General features: G+C 49.7%; 1 protein-coding gene across 6 annotated transcripts in view; it reads left to right on the top strand.

The window, feature by feature from the left end:
- Positions 1-4,783: 4,783 nt before the first annotated feature.
- DOK4 (docking protein 4) overlaps positions 4,784-6,000 on the top strand; it is a 56,337-nt gene continuing 55,120 nt past the window's right edge. For 2 of the 6 annotated variants that reach the window (XM_083511509.1, XM_083511508.1), the window contains exon 1: positions 4,810-5,026. The gene's annotated coding sequence lies outside the window, so the exon portion shown is untranslated. Of the gene's footprint in view, positions 5,141-6,000 lie in introns of all 6 variants that reach the window. The other 4 variants (XM_083511513.1, XM_083511511.1, XM_083511510.1 and 1 more) reach the window with 4 other exon arrangements.

Raw genomic sequence — 6,000 nt, 5'->3', positions numbered from 1 at the left:
AGAAAATAAATGGCAATCTAAAGTTATTAACAAAGAGTAAACATTTTGGTGAAATTCTGATGGGGGGAGCTTTGCTGAGTTTTTGTTGGCACTCACCTTGCTTTTGTGCTGCCAGAAAGGGGTGTTTGTGAACATTCCTTTCTTTCATTCTGAAATTCATCCCACCAGCGCTGTGGGCTCTGTAGCCTTCCTGGCTGCCTACGCTTCAGTTAAAGCCCAGGGTAAGATGAGAGCCAGTCTGGTGTAGCGGTTAGAGTGTTAGACTGGGACCTGGGGGACGAGGGTTTGAATCCCCACTCGGCCATGAAGCTCACTGGGTGACTTTGGGGAGCCAGCCACTACCTCCCTAACCTACCTCCCAGGTATTTGGAGATGCCACTAGGCTATGCCCCTCCCCCAGGGGTGTATCTCAACAGATGAACTTGAGCTGCCTTTAAAAAAAAAGACATTAAGTATAACAGCCACCCTACTTACAAGCTTACTCTGGGGCAAAGCAGTCCATTCCAGAGCTGCCAATGGGCTGCCCCCAACTCCAGATGCTGGACAGCATGCGAAGGGTTAAGGGGAGAAATGCTTAGCCCAGTCTGCCTGTCACTCATTCTGGCCAGGCCTGTTTCTTTTCTCCCTGCACCCCCATCTGTCTGCATTAAAGTGACAGGCTCTTTCAACCCTGGGAGTCTGACACACCCCCTCCCCAATGAGCTGGGGGAAGTAGTCAACCCCCCAATGGAGCCTGGCTTGAGGTTTCTGATGAAGGCCTTGCCCTTGATCCTATGCCTCCTTTTGCTCTGCTTCCTCTTCGGCAGCAGCATTCCCTAACATGGTGACCCCTCGAGAGGTTTTGGCCTACATAGCCAGCTTGGTGTTGTGTAGAGCCCATGTGGTGTAGTGGTTAGAGGGTCTGACTAAGACCTGAGAGACGAGGGTTCAAATCCCTGCTCAGGCATGGAGCTCTCTGGGTGGCACTTGGGCCAGTCACAGTCTCTCAACCTAAGCTGCCTCGCAGGGCAGGAGAGGATAAATTGGGTAGAACCAAGCACGCCACCTTGAGCTCCTTGGAGGAAAGGAGAAATGCAACAAATAAATGAATACAACTCCCATCAGGCCCAGCCAGCATGACAATGTAATAAAGATTATGTCACGTTTAAAGGGAAGACGTATAGACATCCTGAAAGCAAATTAATGCTACACGTTGAAAAGGTAAAGGACCCCTGGACGGTTAAGTCCACTCCAAGGCAACTATGGGGTTGTGGCACTCATCTCGCTTTTCAGGCCCAGGGAGCTGGCGTTTGGCCATAGACAGCTTTCCGGGTCATGTGGCCAGCATGACTAAACCCATTTACCTTCCTGTCACAGCGGTACGTATTCTTAGCACATCCAAGTGGTACTTGCACTGGCGTGCTTTTCAACTGCGAGGTTTACAGGAGCTGAGACAGAGCAACGGGAGCTCACCCCGTCACGGGGATTCGAACCGCCAACCTTCCGGTAGGCAAGCCCAAGGGGGTCAGTGGTTTAGACCAGTTGTACAGCCAGCCCATAAGCCAATCTGGAAAAATCCTCAATAAACAGGTCTTTCGGAGATGCCCAGAGTAAACAGTTGCATGATTTCCAAAATGGTGGATTTGCCTCACGCTGTCTTAGGGTATGGTTGCTGGCCAGGACACAGAACTTCTTCTTCTTCTTCTTCTTCTTCTTCTTCTTCTTCTTCTTCTTCTTCTTCTTCTTCTTCTTCTTCTTCTTCATAAACACCACCAAAAATCCCTTGTGAAAGCCTTCAAGATGAGGCTGTGTGTCAGGTCCTCATTCCTCAGCTTCCTATTGAAAAGGTTTTCCAGGATGTCACAAGCTGTTGGTGCTTTTCCTTTTGGTTCCTTACAGGATGTTGCCAGAAATAAATGTTTCAGGAAGCATCTCCATGCTTAGTAGGGAGCCTGGGGAAGGGGAGGGGTCACAAAAAAAAAAACAGGCTTCCCAAGTTTCTGTCCCTGAGAGAGCTCTTCTGCTGTTAAGGCCTGCATAGAAGACAAGAGTTTTACAAAGTTAAGGCTTCCTTATCAGTGGCCACAGAAAATACCACAAGAAACTGGCGATATTATAAAATTAAACTTATTTTTAATTTTTTAGTGCTCAAGACATAGTGGGTTTGCAATGCGCAGCATCAAGATACCAGCAAATGATAATCTTGGCAGATCCTCCCCTTCTTATGTATTTGCAGCCATCCACTTTTCCATGTTCCAGAAACGACATAATTAAAGCTGTACAAGAAACCACAGGATGCTGCGATATCAAAGAGAAAGCAGAATAAAGAGTAACAATTAAAAAGAGGGATTGAAGGAGAGAACGTCTGGTCGGCGTGAAATGGTAGAGGAGTCAAATTTCAGTCAGCCGTCCCAAAACCATTCCAGAAACGATTCCACATACTACAACAGAGGTCAACCAGACTCCATTTTTAAAATGGATTCCCTACTGTTTGGCTACTAAACACCAAACAAACAAACAAAACCCAAAACCTCTATTAAAGGTACAGGAGTAGCCTCAGGCCCTGGGTCTGACAGCCCTAATTAAAGGAGGTGGGGAAAGCAAGTTCCTGGCAACTTGTGATTTCACCAGCATGGCGTGGTGGTTGAGAACACATATTCCTTCGTGGGCAAACTTCTGGAAGCCGCATGTCAGTGGTAGGTGGGGCTTGAGGTAAAAGTGGGTGGGGTGATATTTATTTATTTATTGCACTGCACACATTATTCTGTATGACTTTTATCTGTGTGCAGTTGGGTACACATTGGACATGCAAAAGCCAAAGGGTTAATACACACTCATTCAGCATGATTTTATCATCCATCAAGATGCATTATCACAGTTCAGGGACACAGCCCAGCCATGCAAAAGCACTTCGAAAGGACACCAAGAGGACCAGTTACTGGGTGCCTAGTCTGGGAACAGGGACGTGGCTAGCACTGTGGTCTAAACTACAGAGCCTAGGGCTTGCCGATCAGAAGGTCGGCAGTTCGAATCCCCGCGATGGGGTGAGCTCCTGTTGCTCGGTCCATGCTCCTGCCAACCTAGCAGTTTGAAAGCACATCAAAGTGCAAGTAGATAAATAGGTACCGCTCCGGCAGGAAGGTAAACGGCGTTTCCGTGCGCTGCTCTGGTTCGCCAGAAGTGGCTTAGTCGTGCTGGCCACATGACCCGGAAGCTGTACGCCGGCTCCCTCGGCCAGTAAAGCGAGATGAGCACCGCAACCCCAGAGTCGTCCGCGGCTGGACTTAATGGTCAGGGGTCCCTTTACCCTTTACCTTTAGTCTGGGAACAGTCCCTAGGACTGGATAGAGAAGCCTGGATAGCTTCGTTTGTCCTCTGGAACAGAAGATCCTCTATACTTGGGTTAGAAAACTGATTCAAAACTGGTCATGGACATGAAGCTCACTGGGTGACCTCAGGCCACTTACTATCTCTCAGCCTAACCCACCCTGCAGGGTTGTTGTGAGGATAAAATGGGTGGAGACAAAACCATGTGTGCTGCCCTTAGCTCATTTATACTTAATAAACAAAGTAGCTGGTTTAGGAGAAGTTTTGACTAGAGAGAGCAGAGTGTGGGAAGTGAGGGCCACAGCCTGCTAGATTTTGATGTGTCTCAGGTGGTAAACCCTGGTGAATCAAGGTGTGTGGGGAGGCGATTAACAAACAAATTCAGAACTCCACAGCTCAAAATACCTGATTAAGCAAAATATCTTAAAGCAGATAAAATATCCAGGTATTTAACCAACCCTGGAACAAGCTGGAGGTCTACAGGGCTGGTGCTGACACAGCATCCTCCTCCACCTTCTTTTCAAGATAAGTTTTCTAGTCCAGAAATGGAGGCCAAGCAGGTATGTCCTTACTGATAAGCAGGTAGGGTTGCGATGTGTCCTCTTTTTCCAGGACACGTCCTCTTTTTCAGGGGTAACGTTTGAGACAAATTGCATTTATTTGCTTTGAATAGCCATCATAGTGTCCTCTTTTTTGCTCTTCAAAATATGGTATGTTGCCTTGTGGGTGCTCGTGTTGTCCTTATTTTTTATTGTGAAATCGTTTTCAGATACTTCAAAGGAAGGGGTTCATAAACAAATGCATGCATGAAGCAAAACTGCATGTGCTTCCCAATTGCGATGTGATTCCCAAATGCATGTGCTTACATGGAGGTAGAAGCAAATTCAACGCCAACTCTCCCAACTGTGATGATTTCACTGAGTTTAAAATGTGAAGCTGCACATGATCAGAGCTTACCCCTCCCATATCTTGATTGCCAAACCGATTTTTAAAATTATTTTTTTTTTTGCCCTAACCGCGAGAGCGGTTGTAGCACACGGCACAACAGTTGGAAGGTTTGTGAGGAGACGAAGCAGAGAAACGTTTAGCGGGGGCTTTGCCACTGAAGTCCTCCCCGTGGTCGTCTAAAAGCCGGTATCTCTCTGTGTGTGGTTAATAAGGCCAGGAGATTCAGGGCCTAAAAAGACCGGACCCTGGACCAATTTCTGCAAGCTGCGCAGCCCGTGCAGAGCCTCGAGGGACGGTGCAAGAGGCCCTTCCCGCGATGCCCCTGCCAGCCCCCTCCCTGATGCCCCCGGACTGCTCCCTGTTCAGAGAATCCTGCCCGAGCTCGGCTGGGCATCCCCTTCTCCGCTGTGGGTGCCCAGGGCAAGCGCCCCCCCTCCTCCTTCCCTCTCCTTTGGCGCAGGCTTTGGAGAGCACAGGAGGCGCGGCGAGGCCAGGCGAGGGGCCCTCCCTTCTCCTCCGGGGCTGAGTCTCGACGTGTCTGGGACAGATTAGAGGCGAGCTGCGGAGCCGGGCGAGGCGGCGGCGGCTGCAGGCGGCGGAGCCCCAGAAGCAGCAGCGAGCGCACGCGCTGGCGCCGGGCTCGGCCGCTGCCCGCGCCCCTGAGCCAGGCCGGGCTTGCCACGCAGCGCGGGAGGAGGAGAGGCGCCCCGACTGCGCGCTCCGACGCCAGGGCGCACTACTGCGGGGACGCACTCCCGGAGCAGGGGCGCAGGTAAGCGCGGAGCTGCGGCTGTCCAGGAAAGGTGAGGAGGGGGGCCCGGGGTCTCCTCCCCGTCGCCGTCTTGCCCCCTCTCCAAAGGATGCTCTCCAGAGGCTTCACCGAAAGGTGGGGTGCTGTTTTCTCGCCCTCGCAGCCTGGATCCGGGACCTTCTAGCTCAGCTAAAAGCGATCAGAGGGATCAGTGATCCCCGAAGGGCTGGCAGGAGAGCCCCTCTTCCTGGAAACCGCGCGCATCGCTGCGCGTAATTCTCAAAAATCCTCCGTGCCGTGCGCTCTGTGTGCGTTTTGACAGGACTATAAAAAACTGGTCACCCCCAGCCGCAAAGCATAACATGCACCCCACCTCTCCATGCCTTGTTTTTCTATCTTCTGCAACCCTCGTTTCCTCCAAGGAGATCAGAGCGACAGTCTAGCTTCAGAACAGCCCTGTGAGGTGGGCCATGAATACCCAGCATGGTTCCCGCCCCCGCCCCCGCGTAGACAATGTCACTTTCCGAGTCCTATCATTTGTGAAATGGGGATCCTGGCAACTTTAGTAGCATCGTTTGTTTGTTTGTTTCTTATTTCATTTATTTGAAAGCATTTCTAAACTGCTTGATAATTTTTTGAAACCTTGTAAGTGGTGTACAGAATGCAACATAAAAACAATATACAGCTCTTTTGAAAAAACAACACAGTATGATACAAAACAGCGGGGGGAAATAAGAATTCAGGATTAGTTTGTTTATTGGTTTGGAGAAGGCTGGGCAAAAAATTCTTTTTACAAGCTGTCTGAAGCCATTTGAGGTGTAGAGTTTTGACACTTGAAATATGTATTGTTAGGACCCACTTTATTTTTGTGATTGTTGTTTTAAACTGTTTTTGAAATTGTGTTGTAACCTGCCCTGGGACCTTAGGGTGAAGGGCAGGTAATAACAATAATAACAACACCAACAGTAATGTATGGAAGTGGGAAGGGGCAATGG

Source organism: Podarcis liolepis (genome assembly GCF_965112155.1).
Source record: "Podarcis liolepis genome assembly, chromosome: 7".
In the NCBI taxonomy this organism is placed as follows: domain Eukaryota; kingdom Metazoa; phylum Chordata; class Lepidosauria; order Squamata; family Lacertidae; genus Podarcis; species Podarcis liolepis.
Note: the sequence above shows the minus strand (reverse complement) of the source record. Positions and strands in the feature narration are given on the sequence as shown.